The 18,689-nt window shown below is 45.6% G+C and overlaps 1 long non-coding RNA gene across 1 annotated transcript; it reads right to left on the bottom strand.

The window, feature by feature from the left end:
• Nucleotides 1-1,567: 1,567 nt before the first annotated feature.
• Nucleotides 1,568-18,445, bottom strand: LOC310664754. Its single transcript, XR_014505050.1, has 3 exons — nt 17,988-18,445; nt 3,884-3,950; nt 1,568-1,601 (listed from the first exon to the last, which is right to left on the bottom strand). It is a non-coding gene; the product is annotated as an uncharacterized lncRNA (long non-coding RNA).
• Nucleotides 18,446-18,689: the final 244 nt, after the last annotated feature.

Genomic DNA, 18,689 nt, shown 5'->3' with positions numbered 1-18,689 from the left:
GCCAGGGCTCATTACCATAAAATGAGGGGAGATAAACGAAAAGGCGGCAGAGAGGAGGGGGGGGGTGGAGGGCAGGAGGCACAAAGTTGGGAGGCCCAATTGTCCTGCCCCCATCAATCACAGCTCCCGCCAGAATTGTGATTAGGAGAGAAGCAGCAAGTTTGCAAAAGGAGGGAGAAAGAGAAAGATCTGGGATTCTAGGCAGTTCGCTGGAGATTAAAGGGCTAGCCGACCCCTGCTCTCCTTTGTTCCGCAAATGCTCATAAATCTGGTAGGCTGAAATAAGAGCAGAGCAAGGCATCTACCAGTCTCCCATCTTTTGCAAGGGGTGGGGAGTAGTGCAGTGTTGTGTTGGTGAATTCTGAAAAACGGCAAGCAATCTTCATCACAAGGCCTCAGCCACAACTTCTTCCTTTACTATAAATAATTTTGTATTAAGATGTTTTTTTAATATGCCCACACAAACCCAGAATATTTAACTAGACACACACATACCCAATATGACGATATAACATTGTGCAGAGCCCAAGGTGGGGTTATATTGACCTTGGACTTGGGAAACCAGGGTTCAGTGCCCCACTTGGCCATGAAGCATGGGTATGTGTGTGTGTGTGTGGCTTGCGCCAGTCACAATCCCTCTGCCTAAACTCCTCCTCAGGTTTGTTGTGAGGCTAAATAAGGAGGGCGGAGGACCATGTCCACTACCTGGAAGAAAGATAGGATGTAAATGGATAGAAATAAGTGATATCTCTTGCACATAAAAACAGCTGGTAGAGTAGACAGTTCCAATTAAGAAGAGCCTGGCTGCTGGATCAGACCAGTGGCCCATCTAGTTCAGCATCCTGTTTTCATAGTGGCTGACCAGATGCTGCCTAGTGACAGAGACAGCCCTGGTTGCAAAGACATAAAACATAAAAATGCAAGAAGCACCGGACAAATTAGCATTAATTCCAGAAGTGTACGCTCAATTCTGACCAAACTAAGCCTATGGATGTATATTTTGCTCTAGTAGGCTTAGTTTGGTCAGAATCAAGTATACAGTTTCAGATTAAGCCCCGTAGAGGCCCCTAGGCAGTCTAAATCTCCATGGGGGGGGGGCTTGCAAATCATCTCCTAATACGTTTTTTATTTTACCAACCAACAATTTTAATTAAGCAGTTTTATGACACAATATTATTTTGATCCATTGTCGTGAGGCCCCTAAAAGACGTGGCGCCCACAGGTGCCTATTTAGTAATCCAGCATTGCAAGTACAGTGGTACCTCGGGTTACATACGCTTCAGGTTACATACGCTTCAGGTTACAGACTCCGCTAACCCAGAAATAGTGCTTCAGGTTAAGAACTTTGCTTCAGGATGAGGACAGAAATTGTGCTCCGGTGGCGTGGCAGCAGCAGGAGGCCCCATTAGCTAAAGTGGTGCTTCAGGTTAAGAACAGTTTCAGGTTAAGTACGGACCTCCAGAATGAATTAAGTACTTAACCCAAGGTTACCACTGTATGCACTTCAAAATGTCTTCAACTTGCACAGGATCCAGAATTCATAAATGGGGTGGAATCCATTAGGAGCCTCAGAGATTTACTGGTAGATCCTGTTCCATCTTCTGTTAGGGACAGTGGAGATATTCTATTCAGTTCGCGTTTAAAAGGGAACTTACCTAATTTGCATTCTCCAAAATAATATGTGGAACTCAACCCGCTTATCTTTCAAAATTCACACTTCTCCAGATTTGGAATGCAGTTCTCCTGCCAAGTAATGTGTGCAAAAATGCATAAACTGGGACGAAGTGTGCATTAATAATGCCTATATTGGTGGAGATAACATTCAGAACGTATTTAGGGACTATCGCATGCAGAAACGTCTTTATATTAGGAACAATTGCATACAAAGTGTGTATAGTAGGAGAAATTCACACTAAAACTCTGTTGAGTTTTCACGAGGGGATACAACACACACTCAAGCCCCCATATATTCAAGCCAATGTAGAAATATGGAGAATGGAGGTTGGGAGGGGGAGGGGGAATTAGAAAGTGAAATTGGCATATTCGTCCATTCTTAGCCTCCCGGTCATCAGTGGCATAATTTCTTCTCTTGGTTCTATTCACTTTCATGATCTTCATTATCTCAGCTCTGGAGGCTCCCTGCAGTGGGGCACTGAGACGGTGGGGGGTCAGAGTTCAAAAGTCAGGGGTCCCAGGGTTGGAAGCAACACAAGGAGAGGGGCCATCATAGCAGCCTCCTCCCAGCTGGTTATCATAAATGACTGTTAGTCTTGCCTAAGATCAAAGCCCACCATCTTCATAAGGGGTGGAGGGATGTCAGCATGAAACACTGCCCTCCCCCACCCCAAAACCCCAGTTCCTTTCACTGCCCTGGGGCCAGGCCTGCCACATCTGCACAGTTATGTGCTCTGCTACCCCTTTGTGGGAATAATGTATGATGCCTTTCAAATGGCAGGATAATTGTGCTTTAAAAAGTATTTACATGTTCCACAGATTTTGCCTTTCAGAGTCTGAATCCCCTGGACAGCTGGCTTAACGTAAGGTTGCCAACTGATTGGGAAGGGGCCCAGTTTCTTTCTGCTCCTTTAAAAAGGCAGGGGTGGGAAGAAGGTACACCAGGATTTGGGGTGCGTGAATCCTGTCAGTCTCACTTTTTCATTTTTCCGGTCTTGAATTCAGTTCTCCACAACAGGTTTTGTTTCAAAATGTTTTGCATTTTAGTGCAAATTTCTCCATGTATACACATTTTGGTAAAATTCCCCTAATATAATGCATTTCTGTATGTCGTTTTCACTAATAAATTACTGTATGGGGACATTTTACAGCGGTAAATGCCGTTTTGGACACATTCCATGACTGAAGAACTATACAGTTGTACCTTGGTTGTCGAACGCCCTGGAACTCAGTTGTTTTGGCTCCCGAACGCTGAAAACCTGCAAGTGATTGTTCCGGTTTGCGGACGTTCTTTTGGAACCCGAACATCCGACGGGGCTTCCACAGCTTCTGATTGGCTGCAGGCGCGATTTGGTTTTCAAACCTTTTGGAAGTCGAACGGGCTTCCGGAACAGATTCCATTCGACTTCCAAGGTACGACTGTACTGCAAAATTCAGAGAAGTATATTGTACGTTCTTTTCTCTCTTTTTGGTGAGCTGCTTTGAGACCCAGATGAGGTGCAAAGCAGGGTATTTTAAAATAATAAAAATAATAAAATCCATAGCTCCACCCACTTTTCTCTCTGGTCCCACCCACAACTGGCATGTGACCCACTTCTGAAAGGAAGCCAAAGAGATTCCTCAGATTTGACTTTGGTGCTCTCTTCACTTACATGATTACATAGCACTGCTGAATAACCAGCTCTTACGATATGCTCATATGTGGTAGCCTGTGCAGATTTAAAAGCCAGGAGGGCACTTGCTCTTCTGGAAAATATATACTGTATCAGACACTTCACCAGCCTGGTATTCCCCACCAATTGTATTAGACTACAACTTCTACCTGCCCTAGCCAGCATTGTCTGGGCTGGCTGGAAGTTGTAGCCCCAAACAGCTGGAGCACACCTGCTTGGCAAAGTGCCTGATGTTGTCTATTGTTATAGCTGATGTGGTGTATTGTTATAGTATATTGTTATCAGTGGGGAGTCAGTCTGGATGAGGCAGTCCAACATGCGGCCCTCAACGCCTTTTTTTCTTTTTTTGGCAGCCCTCAGCAACATTTGACACCCCTAGTGGCCCCTGCACTGCTTTCCCAAAGTAAGAAGGCGCTGGGCTTTGCAAAGGAGGTGTGATGGCTGTGACAGGGTCCTAGAGTCCTCCCACCTCCTTCCCAAAGCCTGGGTAGCACTTTCCCAAATAAACACACATAATTACAGTATTAAAAACTTACGGAAATTCAGCAGGAAGTTAGGGGACATGCACTAATTGGAAATGACGGAGTATGACTGCCCTGAAACCTGCAAAACAAACGGTATTGAAAATGCGAGAGCATAACTGCTCCACTACCATCAAGAGCATAAATTCACAAATGAAAAAGGCACCTGAAGGGGTAAGTGTGGCTGGGACTGCATAATAAATGTTCCATCATCCTCGCCATCAGCAGAGGAAGGCCAGTCTGTTCTAGGGTTGGTTCTTGGAGATTTACAAGCCCCTGAGTGCTGATTCCTGGCATGCTGCCGCCTTTCAAACTCCAGGAATGCCCAGCAGACCTGGCTTGTTTCCGGCATAGCAAAGCTTACTTAACGATGTTGACAAGCTGTTCCTAATTGGCTTCCAACCCTTTGCACCTCGTTAAGATGAAGAGGGGGAATCTCACACCACATGGGCAACTGTTGCTAGGCCTGGGGGTGCAGCTCACAGGTATGTGGTGAGCTGAAACACACACACAACCCAAATTAGGATGGATCAGATTGCTAGAGGGCAAAGATAAGAAACAGCCAGCCAGCCGGGTGTGAGTGCTGGACTATGATCTGGGAGACCAGGGTTCAAATCCCCACTCAGCTGTGAAGCACACTTAGAGCCAGTCACTCACTCTCAGCCCCATCTCCTTTGCCTGACCATGGTGTGGAAGGCTGAGACCAGGTGAGCTGGGGGCCTGCTGAGCCTGCTGTCTCCATGCTTGCATACCCTCCAGCATTCCTCTGATGAAAATAGGGACGTTTCTCACTCCCCCACAACTGAACCTCCTTGACCCCCCCATTCCCCTCTCAACCAGTTCCTATCAGAAGAAGGACACAGCACACTTGCCCTGCATTTTACCGTAATCCCATCCCTTTCTTAAAGGAGCTCTCTTCCTCCTCATAGGTCAGTTAGGCTGAGAGGCCCACAATTGCCCAGTGAGCTTCATAGCCAGGTGTGGATTCGAACCCTTGTCTCCAGGTTCTGGTCGGACATTCTAACCACTAAACCACACTAGCGCTGCATTGAAAGATCTGCATGGCTTGTGTGTGGCTTGTCAATCTCCAGCATCCGTCCAAGAATGGGATGGGGATCTTTCCGCACCTTCTCATTCACACCCCAACGTGCCAAACGCTTGCCGCAGGCCTGCCTCGAGCCTGCGCCTCCTCCGCCTTGAGCTCTCCATCCGGTCTGAATGAGATCAGACACATCTGTAGAGCCTAGAGAGCGGAATGCTCAAACAATGAGGGCATTGCTTTCCCCTGGATGAGAGGCTGGGCCACCTTCTCACCTACAGAGAAACATCTGCTCCCCGGCTCTTGTGAATGCTGCATTATATATACCCCACAAAGCCATCCACACGCCATATTCTTGGCATGCAGGCACTTCGTTCCGCTGAGGGGAGAAGAGGCCTTCTTGCTTGTCTCCGGCCTGCAAACAGATGCTGCCTTCCTTGGTGTTACTTGGTGGCCCATTCAGCATCAGCTGTCTGGAGCCTTTGCATTTCCTCGCTGGTGAACCCAAAGTCTCCAGCTGTCCAGACTCCTTCTAAAAGGCCTCCTCAATCTGATCATGGCAGAACGAACCATCTCCAACATGACTGGATATTGATTGATTGGGCTGCAATGGATAGGAATGGGGAAAACTTTTCAGTCCGTTTCTCATTTTTTCCAGTCTTCGGATCTCCACATCCGTTAGCAAATTTTTGTTTATTATTATTCTTGTATTATTATTATTATTATTATTATTATTATTATTATTATTATTTTATATTCTTTAATGAAAAATAAAAAGTACATAATTACAAGTGCACAGAGTAAGGTAAGACACAAAAAGAAGAAGAAACTAGTACCTATGTAGAAAACAAAACAACCAAAAAAGAAAGAAAAAGGGGGTGAGGAATGTTGTTGTAGTTAACCAGACCTTATCCTAATAAAAGTTCACTAATGTTTAAGTGCATCTTTCCCCCACCATAAATATTATTCTATGCGGTTTTGCCTAATATGCACAGTTTTGCAAGGATATTTTCCCCAATATACAGCATTTTAATATGTCTCCTGATTCAGAGGTCCTCAGCAGGAGGTGCTGCCTGCCTAGGTTGGCACAAGAGAAGACTGGTGATGAGAGCAGGAAGTGTGGACCAAATAATCAGGGGACTCAGCTACACAGCTGCAAATAAAATGTTTTAATTATAGTGCAATATACAATGGTGACACTAGATGACGAGAGTGAGCTATGGCAATTCCAATGTATTTTTCAAAAAGTTTTTTTAAAAAAGCATTGGCACAGCGTTTTTTTAATGTGTGTGTGGATTCCACCCTGGCTAAGAATGCAGAAATGTAAGAAGAGCCTAGGCCTAGATCAGGCCAAAGGTCCATCGAAATCAACATCCTACTCTCACAGTGGCCAGCTATAGACCAATGGGAATCCCACAAGCAGGACCTGAGCACAACAGCATTATCCCCACCTGTGATTGCCGTCATCTGGTATTCAGAGACTGTACTGCCATCGACAGTGGAGGGAGAATATAGCCCTCTGGGAGCTATGAAGCATGCTATAAATACTCGCAGAATCATAGAATCGTAGAGTTGGAAGGGTCATCTCTTGTAGATTCAAATCCATTGCCTCACTGCCCCTGGAGCAGCAAAAAGCAAGCTTGCACCATCTTCCATGTGACAGAACACACAAACAAGTACAGTTGTATCTCAGAAGTCGAACGCCTTGCAAGTCGAACGTTTTGACTCCCGAATGCCGCAAACCCGGAAGTGTGTGTTCCGGTTTGTGAACTTATTTTGGAAGCTGAACGTCCAAATCGGAAACTGTGCTTTGGTTTCTGAATGTTTTGGAAGTCAAACGGACTTCCAGAATGGATTCTGTTGGACTTCCAAGGTACAACTGTATACATTTCCTACAAAAGAGACGTGAAAATTGGCCTTCTCTTCTCCAGGCTAAACACACCCAACTCCCTCAACCATTCTTCATAAGGCTTGGTTTCAGACCCCCGATCATCTTGGTCACCCTCCTCTGCACATGTTGCCGCTTGCCAATATCCTTCTTCAACTGGACACAGGACTCCAGGTGGGTTCCGATTAAGGCAGAGTAGAGCAGTACACACTATGGCTTATCCTTGATCAGGACAAGTAAGTCTACGCTAAACAAAAAGCCCAGAAAACCTTTTGCTTTGGACTCTGCCAGTTAAAGTGGGCCTTTCCTGGTGTTAATCACTAGTTAATGATGCAGCCTTAGAAATAGCCAGTCTGGGAAGTGGGTGGGTGGGGGGTTGTTTTGCCACCCTGGGTGTGAGCAAGCAAGGGTGTTTCAAGGGTGTAAGGAAGGAGCAATTCCCCCCTGTGAAGTGACCTGGAGTTCGTGCCCTGAGACAGTCTCCCAGTGCCAAAACAGAGAAGAAAGATCTTCCTGCTGAGAAAAGTGGAGCATGGGGTGTGGATAATGGTAATTTTCTCTCCTCCGCACACCCCCATCCTGCCTCTCAGTCCAGCCAGAGGTGGATTCATGCCTCATTCATCACAGCTGTCAACAACACCACCTCTTGAGAACTGGGCTGTGTTAACCCTTGCCTTGCCGCCCAGCAGGAAATTTAGAAGGGAAGCTCTGTCCGTATGTGTCCTACGTTATCCAGGAAAGTCCTTTATTTGAAGGAATCCTCTATATTTCAGAGAGGAAGAATCCCAAGAAAGGAGAGTGGGTTGGGGCTTTAACATTGCCCATTGTTACCTATCACGCAAGTCACCTGGCCAAAGTCCTTCCCATTGCATTTCTGTTCAAATTATAGCACTTCTAAATTAGCATCTACACCTTGGAATTACCGTATACAAATTTTATGCAGATTTTTGTTCCCTTTCTTGGAAATGCATTGCCTTTATCCCTCCCAGCAAGACACCCCATATCATAGCATATGTTACAATTCTGTTCAGTTACCATAATTTTTGCTCTATAAGACTCACTTTTCCCCTCCTAAAAAGTAAGGGGAAATCTGTGTGCATCTTATGGAGCGAATGCAGGCTGCGCAGTTATCACAGAAGCCACAACAGCAAGAGGGATTGCTGCTTTCACTGTGCAGCGATCCCTCTTGCTGTTCTGGCTTCTGAGATTCAGAATATTTTTTTTCTTGTTTTCCTCCTCCAAAAACTAGGTGCGTCTTGTGGTCTGGTGCGTCTTATAGAGCAAAAAATACGGTAACTGAAATGGTAAATGATTGCTCTGTGAATTTATTTGTTTTATTACATTACATTTCTATCTCACCTTTCCTCCCAGGTGGCCTGCAGTGTTTTCCTCCTTCATGCTGTTTAAACTTCACAACAACCCTGTGAGGTAGGCTAGGTTGAGACTGTGACTGGCCAAGTAGGGATTTGAATCCCAGTCTCCCAGGGATTTGTCTGGCCCTCTTACTGCTGCACTGTACTGTCTCCCGTGCCTAATCTGATATGAAATATTACTTCTAATATTTGAGATTGTTCAGTCTGGAGTCATGCAGGCGTTAGACCATGTGGCCTCTTTATCCTGACCTTTGACACCTGAAATGTGTGTTTTCAGGGCACACCCTATTCCTGTGACTGTAACCAGTTTTAAATGTTTTTAATTTTGAATCTTATATTGTTGTAAATGCCTTAGCACCTGCTGGGGAAGGGCCGGGTGATAAATTTTATAATAACAATAAATATAAATGTACACATCACCAAAAAAAAAGAACAGGCAGGGGATATAGCCATGCATTAAAACGTGAATAACTACTTTACATCTATAGATGCAAATTTCAGAAGGATGACTTGAATTTAAAGAGAAGAGGGACAAATCCTGTGTGCCTGCTGTCCAAGTTCTTTAACTCAGGCTTTGACCAGGCAGCCTTTCAAAGTGGGGATGCCTTCAAATAGAGGACTGTCCCCTGACTGCCCTTCAGGCAGAGGTCTGCCTGCTGTAAAGTAGGACACATTTGGCCACCTGACTTAGAGGTTTCTTGTCACTGTTTCTAGTGTAATATAATTGGGATGTTGGTGGCACTGTGGTCTAAACCACTGAGCCTCTTGGGCTTGCTGATCTGAAGGTCGACGGTTCGAATCCCCGCGACGGGGTAAGCTCCCGTTGCTCTGTCCCAGCTCCTGCCAACCTAGCAGTTCAAAAGCACGCCAGTGCAAGTAGATAAATAGGTACCGCTGTGGCGGGAAAGTGTGCTCTGGTTTCCTTCACAGTGTTCCGTTGCACCAGAAGTGCTTTAGTTATGCGGGTCACATGACCCGGAAAGCTGTCTGTGGACAAGTGCCATCTCTCTCGGCCTGAAAGCAAGATAAGCACTGCACCCCATAGTCGCCTTTGACTAGACTTCACCATCCAGGGGTCCTTTACCTTATCTTTTTTACCTAATCGGGAAGGGGAAGGCAAATTAAACAGAATTTATATTCTTCCCAAGTCCTCTTCTCAGTATTTCATTGGTGTTCATGTTCTTTTTTAAAAAAAAAAAACTTCAAACTTTTGCAAAGCACACTTACACCTCTCAGCAGTCCTGTTTGGGCTTCATTTTTTCCACCTCTTGCGTTTGCTATTAGAGAGAACCTAAGAGCATAATGGACGCGGGTGGTGCTGTGGGTTAAACCACAGAGCCTAGGACTTGCTGATCAGAAGGTCGGCGGTTCGATTCCCCGTGACGGGGTGAGCTCCCGTTGCTCGGCCCCTGCTCCTGCCAACCTAGCAGTTTGAAAGCACGTCAAAGTGCAAGTAGATAAATAGGTACCGCTCCGACGGGAAGGTAAACGGCGTTTCCGTGCGCTGCTCTGGTTCACCAGAAGCAGCTTAGTCATGCTGGCCACATGACCCGGAACCTGTACACCGGCTCCCTCGGCCAATAAAGCGAGATGAGCGCCGCAACCCCAGAGTTGTCTGCTACTGGACCTAATGGTCAGGGGTCCCTTTACCTTTAAGAGCATAATATGGGCCCTGCTGGCTCAGGCCAAAGCTTCATAACAACCATAGGTCAGGGGCTGAGCATCTGATTTGCACGCAGCAGGTCTCAGGTTCATCTCCTGGTAGGGCTGGGAGAGACTCCTGCCTTGAATCCTGGAGACCCACCGCCTATCAGTGTAGACAATGCTGAGCTAGATGGATCAGTGGTCTGACTCAGTATAAGGCAGCTTCCTATGTTCCTAGTCCACATGCTGTTCTCACAGTGGCTTCAAGCAGCTGGTATTCAGATGCATGCTGCCTCCAGCAGTGGATGTGGCCATCATTGTTAGTGGCCACTGAAAGGCTTATCCTGCCTGAATATGCCTAATCCTCTTTTTTGAAGCCACCCAAGATGCTGGCCCTCACTGCCTCTTGTGGGAACTAATTCCATAGTTTAACTTCAGGCTGTGTGATGAAGTCCTTTCTTTTGTTTGTCCTGATCTTCATTGGGTGTCCCTGAGTTCTAGAATTATGATGAGAGAGGGAGCAGCCAGCAAAGGCCATTTAGTACCGCCGCTGTCACTGTGCTTGTCTTTCACCTCTTGCATTTCATGGTCTTTTGGCGCCACTGTTTGCATTTCCCCTCTCTATACTTCCCTGTGTGTGAGAGATGCACAGCAACTGAGGACACGACTTCATGCATACGTTGAGCTGGGCTTGAGACAACGGAAATGCATGCCACGGGCTTTTTCAGGGCTTTTTCAGCATGGGCTTTTGCAGGGAGTATATAGACTCTCTTCTATTGGGAGGGGGAGGGGGACTTCTTTGGGCTGGGGGCAGGGAAATAGTCATGGTGAGGAGGAGGATGTGATTGCCAAGGGAAGTTTGAGCCAGCAGCTGTTGCTGAAGTTATCCTTTCCCCGGGTTCTAAAGGACGCAGCAGGGGGTGCATATTGAATGGGAGAAGAGAGCTGGGCATTTGTGATTAAGATGGAGGGGGGGGTGCATTTTGCAGAAAGGGGGGGGGAGCAGAGAAGGGGAAAAGGAAGATTTGTTGATAGGAGAGATAGGGAAGCATTCAGTCTGGTGACCAGCAAAAAGAAAGAGCTACAGAGTGCTACGTTCTATAATGCTATCCCGCTTTGCTTACAAAACATTAAGACAATTTTCTGGTATGCCAAGAATACAGGTGACTTCTCTCTTGTACGTTTCACGTGTGATAATGTAGCCAACTACGTTCTACTACTCAGAGTAGACCCATTGAAATGAGTGGACCTGAGTTAGGGGTCCCTTTACCTTTAAGAGCGTAATATGGGCCCTGCTGAGTTAGTCAAGGCTGTTAATTTCAAGGGGTCTTCTCTTGAGTAGGGCTAGCATGGGCTACAATTCAACAGTTTTCTCTCCTTGGTCTGTCCTGTAATAGATGTTTCCTAGGAACCAACCTGGCCTTGTAGGTCTCTCTCTGCAGAAGAGGGGTTTGCATGGTGTTTAAGACAGATTGAGTGAGGGACACCCACATGCCCAGACTATCCCTGTACCTTTACTTCTTCTTGTCTCCTTGTAGTTTAGACAGATATGGCTCAAGGTGGAGACATGGTAGAGGTGTATAAAATTATATATGGTCTAGAGCAGCCTTTCTCAACCTGTGGGTCCCCAGATGTTGTTGAACTACAACTCCCATCACCCCTAGCTAGCAAGGCCAGAGCTCAGGGATGGTGGGAGTTGTAGTCCAACAACATCTGGGGACCCACAGGTTGAGAACCGCTGGAAAGTGGATAGGGAGAAGGCCCCGTCCCCCAAGTACTGAAACTCAAGGCCATCCAATGGAAGGTTCAGGGAAGATAAAGAAAAGTACCGTATTTTTTGCTCTATAAGACTCACTTTTTCCCTCCTAAAAAGTAAGGGGAAATGTGTGTGCGTCTTATGGAGTGAATGCAGGCTGTGCAGCTATCCCAGAAGCTAGAACAGCAAGAGGGATTGCTGCTTTCGCTGCGCAGCAATCGCTCTTGCTGTTGTGGCTTCTGGGATCCAGAATATTTTTTTTCTTGTTTTCGTCCTCCAAAAACTAGGTGCGTCTTATGGTCTGGTGCATCTTATAGAACGAAAAATACGGTACCTTTTCATGCAACTTACATAGAATCTGCTCCCACATGATTTAGTGATGGTCACCAGTTTAGGTGACTTCAAAAGAGGATTCATGGAGGATGAGGCTGCTAGCTGTGCTTTCCCTCTACTGTCAGAGGCAGAACACCTCTGAATACCACTGGACCGGAATTACAAGTGTTGCTGTTGCATTCTGGGCCTGGTTGCATCCTTCCCCTTGCGGCATCTGATGGGCTACTGTGAGAACAGGTTGCTGCACTAGATGGGCCCCTGGCCTGATCCAGGAGGCCTCTGCTTATGTTCTTAAAACTGTTCTTATATACGGACCAGCCACCATACGGACTTGGTAGATGGCAGCTTCCTGCACCCCTAAAACTGCAGTCCCAGCTTCTTAAAATTGGCCTTGTTATGGCACACAACTCTTTGGAGAACGGCTATAGACAAGAGCTGTGTTTGGCAGCAAAGCCTCAGCCCCTTTTGTATACCCCTGAAGCCCTGGATGCCAGCCAGCGGCTCTCCTGTCAAAAGCTTCCGAAACATGGGCATCTTTGCCCCTACGGTGCTGGGCGGCTGCCTTGGTTTAACCGTTTCGGAGCTGTTGCGCCGTTCCTCCCAGCAAGCCAGCCTTTCTCGCTGCTTTCTTCTCTTTGTTCCCTTACTTCCACCCCGCACCCCGAGTTAAATTTATGAATCTCAACGAGCCTGGGAAAACACGCTCTCACCCCCCTCCCACCACCCCCAACCCTCCCGCCCCCATCTCCATCCCAGCCAACACATCTTCCTCTTTGAACGCTTCCACATTGCTGAGGAGTGAAGTAAGCAGCGAGGGATGGAGATGACAGTTCTAGGTTAGGTTAGCCCAGAAATTAGGAAAGTGGGGAGGGGGGGAGGGCCAGGGAGGAGAGAAGAGGAGGCAGCAAAACTGGAGGCTCCTGGCATCTTGCCTTTCCTGCTGGAATCTTAATTCAATTAAACGCCGTCTCACTTTGACTGGGCACAGAAGGGCATTTATTGCTAGGGAGATGGAATATGGTCCTTTCTCAATCTGCACAGCTTCTGGGAGGGGTGAGCCTGAAAGGAGCAGTAGCCTCTCTCTCTCTTGCAAATGTGGGTTGATAAAATAGCCACTTGCTAGGCACTTGGGGTGAGGAGAAAACAACGCTTCTCCTACAAACTTATGACTAGAACATGGGTAGGCAAACTAAGGCCCAGGGGCTGGATCAGGCCCAATCGCCTTGTAAATCCGGCCCACGGACGGTCTGGGAATCAGCGTGTTTTTAAATGAGTAGAATGTGTCCTTTTATTTAAAATGCATCTCTGGGTTATTTGTGGGGCATAGGAATTCATTCATTTCCCCCCCTTTAAAATATAGTCCGGCCCCCCACAAGGTCTGAGGGACAGTGGACCAGCCCCCTGCTGAAAAAGTTTCCTGACCCCTGGACTAGAACAACACTGAGACCTGTAATCTTTTGGTGAAGTTGCTGTGATTCACAAGAGGTTAGTGTGTCATTGCACTCAGGTTCTGCTTTTAGGATTTCCAAAGACATCTGGTCAACCAGCAGGGCTCTTTTTGTGTTCTTATGGTGTAGTTCAGTGGCTGAGCAGCTACTGCCTTGCATGCAGAAGATCCCAGGTTCAATCCCTGGCATCTCCAGGTAGGGCTGGGAGAAACTCCCTGTCTGAAACTCCGGAGAGCTGCTGCCAGTCTGTGTAGCCAATACTGATGTAGATAGACCAATGGACTGACGCAACAAAAGGTAGCTTCCTATGTTCCTATTTTGCTGCAGTGTGAAGTGTCCCTGTTCAGTGACCCAGGCAACCATGCCTTATTTCAGGATACTCCATTCCATTCCCTCCCCCTAGTTGTCTGGTTCCACTTCCCCCAACACATACTCTGTAGCCATGGGGCATGCAGAGTCCTCATTGGTCTGAGGGTGGTTTTTTTTGGGGGGGGGGGAGAGGAGTCATGGGTCACAATATAAAAGCCTTTGAAAATTCAACAGAATCAAAATCACTAGTAAAACATCATCATAAAAGAGGCACACAAGACGGGTGCTAGCAGTGAGCCAATGAGTCTTTAACTGCCACCAAAAGTACCCCGAAAAAAGATGTCAACCTCATTCCTATTCCAAGCATGCAAAAGTGAGAGCCATTATCACAGATGAAAGACACATTCCAGCTGGGGGGAAACACTCAAGGGGGGAGTAGCATGAAGAGCAGGGTTTAGGGACATTCCTGAGAACCTAACAGAGAAGCCACTGATGGACCATATGCGGCTTCCTGGACCTGCTTTTCCTCAATCCTCTACCCACATTCAAGTCCTACTGGAGCCTTTGGGAGGGTTCCTCACAATGCAAAGAGCAGGTGCAAGAAGAAGAGTTTGGATTTGATATCCCGCTTTATCACTACCCGAAGGAGTCTCAAAGCGGCTAACATTCTCCTTTCCCTTCCTCCCCCACAACAAACACTCTGTGAGGTGAGTGGGGCTGAGAGACTTCACAGAAGTGTGACTAGCCCAAGGTCACCCAGCAGCTGCATGTGGAGGAGCGGAGACGCAAACCTGGTTCACCAGATTACGAATCTACCACTCTTAACCACTACAAGAGAAGGCTTGATCCAGATCTGGACCACAGCAGGGTACAGAGAGTTTAAATCAAGGGTCAGCAAACTTTTTCAGCAGGGGGTCAGTCCACTGACCCTCAGACCTTGTGGGGGGCCGGACTATATTTTGGGGGGGAAATGAACGAATTCCTATGCCCCACAAATGACCCAGAGATGCATTTTAAATAAAAGCACACATTCTACTCATGTAAAAACATGCTGATTCCTGGACCGCCCGTGGGCTGGATTTGGAAGGCGATTGGGCCTGATCCAGCCCCCGGGCCTTAGTTTGCCTACCCATGGTTTAAATCCTCCTACTCCCCAGGTCTAGTTCCAGTTCTGCCTCCCCCATCTGCTATTCACTCTTTAAAAAGCACACGGACACACTCTCTCTCCCTCTCTTACAGTGACCGCATCTAAATGGTGTTGGGTCGTTTGGAACCCATAGCTTGTCTCTAAATGGCGTTCACAAACGGCTGTTCGCGCAGGGCTGGGTTTAAATAAATATTTCCCGAGAGAAGGGATGGGACCCGTACTTTCTGGGCCGGACTCTGCAGAATGGGAAGCAGCAATCAATTGGGTGGAATTAATGGCCACGCTTTGGCAGGTTCCCGGTCACTTAATGAGCTGAGCTATGTGGTCATTTGGCTGGGATTTTTTTTTTTTTTTTTTTTTTGCCTCTCTATTTCCTCTTGTTCAATTGCCTGGGCGGGGGAACCTGGCAGCTGAACTTTTGACTCCCTGCCTTGGCATACTTCCCCTTTAATTAATACTTCACTGTGACTATCAGGAAAAAGACTTGGGAAAACATCACATTTGGAAAGGTGTACTCAAATAGGAGCAGCTGATGGGAGAGTTGGCCTGATCATGACACCTTAAAATTAGGCAGCAATCAGAGGAGAGAAAGAAGAAGAGTCAGAATTGGCAGCCTGCCAGCCAAGCTAAATTCACACACACACACACACACACACACACTTTATATTCCAGTTTCTAAAAGTGCTTAAAACAAACAATTCTCACATACCCCTCAAAAACATTCCATGCACATGAAATGTAAATTATGAAGTCAAATACTAAGCAGGTTTGTATAATATTTTAGAGTTGATTGTGCCAGTTAAGTGTCTTCTATTTTCCTCCTAAACAGATCGTCCCAGAGTTTTCAAAAAATAAAATCAATACAGCCATATACTAGATTTGCCTTGGAGTCTGATCCATTTAAAAGATGCAGAACTTTAAAAACAAAACAAAACCCAACAACAATAATAGATATTGTGCATTTAATTAAAAACCAAACTATTTAGTCCCCCCCCCCCACTTTTTACTAGGTCGTTCTTCTGACATAGGATGCTATTTAGAAGAATGAAGTAAATAAATAACAGTGTAGTCCTATATGTTCCTACTCAGAAGGAAGCTGCATTGAGTTCAATGGGACTTACTCCGAAGTGAGTATGTATAAGATCACAGCCTAAAATTAACAAACAAGCTTCAAGGAAAGAAATAAACAGAGATAGGACTAGTAGGAGGTATAACAAAAGTTCTGGCTGGGCGCACATGTATGTAAAAAAAGTTAAACAGATATAATCAATAAAAGATATAGATAGATATGTATCTTCTGCTGATTAATGTACTATTGAAGAGTATTCAAGTGGCTTTATGTATTTCCAATTAGCCATGTCCATTACATTTAGAACTAGTCATCATTTCATTATAAAATAATCATTAAATAAGGAAGCAGAGATTTCAATTGATTTGCTCTAGCCTTTAAATTAATCTGGGATTAGCTGGAGCCTTTAACTGACATGAGATTGTCTCCGTAGTTAATGTTTTCCAAATATTGTCGCACCATTCTTGGGTAGTTGGTGTCTTTTTTACTTTCTGTTTTGCTATTGAAGGGGGGCGACCAGTAGCCTTCTGATATGTGGTGTTGCTTCCTGATCCACATTACTGAAATAAACTTTGCAATCACCCCTCTGGAGGTGTTGCTGGTCAGTGTAGACGACACTGAGCTAGGTGGACCAATAGTCTGACTCAGTATAAGGCCATTTCCTATGTTATTCCAACTCAATATCCCAATGCTGCTCTACAAATCTATGGTGTGACTGCATTTTGAATGCTGTGTATCGTTCTGGTCGCCTCATCTCAAAAAGGATATTGTAGAGTTGGAAAAGGTTCAGAAATGGACAACCAAAATGATAACTAGGATGGACTGACTCCCCTGTGAATAAAGTTTGCAGCTTTTGGGACTTTTAACTTTAACAAAAAGCTGAGTAAGAGGCGACATGACAGAAGTTTAAAAAATTATGTATGGCATGGGGAAAGGGGATAAAGAAAAGTTTCCCTCTTTCATTTAACTAGAACTCATGGACATTCAATGAAGTTGAATGTGGGAAGATTTGGAGCAGATTATTCTTTTGTTAATTATGCTGTTTGAAATGTGCATTTTATATTTGACTTCTTTTAGTCGTACAGTGGTACCTCGCAAGACGAATGCCTCGCAAGACGAAAAACTCGCAAGATGAAAGAGTTTTTTGTTTTTTGAGTTGCTTCGCAAGACGAATTTCCCTATGGGCTTGCTTCGCAAGACGAAAACGTCTTGCGCCTTTTTCTTAAAACCGTCAATGCATTCCTATGGGAAACCGTCAATGCACAGTGGTGCTTCGCAAGACGAAAAATTCACAAGACGAAAAAACTCGCAGAACAAATTAATTTGGTCTTGCGAGGCACCACTGTACTCCCTTTTTAAGAGTTTGTGATAGGGGGGCAGTTAACTTTGCTGTGTTACATGTGCGTTCTGTAGTTAACCTGTTTTATAATGTTTTATTTTGCAATCTTTAAGATAATATTTTAGTTTCCTGTTAATTACATTGCTTTGAATATATACTTTGATTTCTTCAGTAAAGTTTTATTTTCTGGCTTGTATTAGCTGATGTTTTAATGTTTTGTAAACCACTTTGAATTTTGTTTGCAAAAAATATAATGAAATGAATAATGATAGAAGAAGAAGAAGAAGAAGAAGAAGACAATGGACAATTTCATGAAGGATAAAGTTATCCATGGCTACTAGCCATAAGGGAGGCAGCAAATGGTTCAATTGTTGTTACTATATATTTACCCCAGATAAATGAATATTTATTTAATGAATTAGATGTCTTCCTTGGCATTTTCCATAAAGTCCCAGTATGGCTTACATGATAAAACAAAGAACACGGTTACAACCATAAAAGAAAAACAACAACAAAAAGTGTAAAAGCAATTTAAAGTGAGACTATTAAAAAAAATATGATACAAATGATACAATTCCATCTATAAGAACTGTTAAAAATAGCTTCAATACAGATGCAGACTGGGATAAAGATCTCCACTTAAAAAGTCTTGCTGAAGAAAGAGGGAAGTTTGGGTAGGTACTGAAAAAACAACAGAGATTTTATGTACTAGGAGAGCGAGTGAAAGGATAGGAGCATAAGAAGCAGCTGCCAAGGGCCTGTCTAATCCAGTACCCTGTTCTTCCCACCTCCAGAAGAAACCTGGGACTTTCAGGTGCCTTCAGAGGGACCATGATGCCTACAGCAGTTCCTTTCGAGATCCCTTTCTTCCTGTCACCAGGAGCAGAATTAAACAGCCCGCCTTTGACGCAGTGACAGGCCTGGGGCTCATTCATCTCCAGTAAAGCATGGACTAAACCTCTGGCGTGTCTTTCTTGCCCAACCCTTCTGGTTGCCATGGCGAAGCTGCTCAAAAGCTCCATCTCCGTGTTGAGCCCAGGCTGAGGAGGTGGACCCAGTGGGCCAGCGGGGTTCAGCTGCGACCCCAGAGCACCCAGCTGCTGTCAAGGGGTCTCTGCCCCCCATGGGTGGCCTGGCACTTTCCTCGCAGAGGCAGTTGGGATGGGAAGACGTAGAGAAGGGGGTGGAGGGAATGAAAGCTTGGCCGGAAGCTGGAGCAGAGGCAAACGTGGGACCTGTGGGAATGTTCAGGGAGGTAGAAGTGGATATATTGTTTATCAATATCCTTCTTAACTTGCGCTAGCAAGTTCTATAACTTAGCAGAGTTTTAACATTTCCCTTTTAAACGCACAACGGGTAGCTGGTTCCAAGCTTGTTTAAGCTTCTCAATATAGATTCCTGGTAAGATCCCTTTACAGTGGTACCTCAGGATGCGAACGGGATCCGTTCCGGAGCCCCGTTTGCATCCAGAAGCAA

Source organism: Podarcis tiliguerta (assembly GCF_965153285.1).
Source record: "Podarcis tiliguerta genome assembly, chromosome: 14".
NCBI classification, from domain to species: Eukaryota; Metazoa; Chordata; class Lepidosauria; order Squamata; family Lacertidae; genus Podarcis; species Podarcis tiliguerta.
Note: the sequence above shows the minus strand (reverse complement) of the source record. Positions and strands in the feature narration are given on the sequence as shown.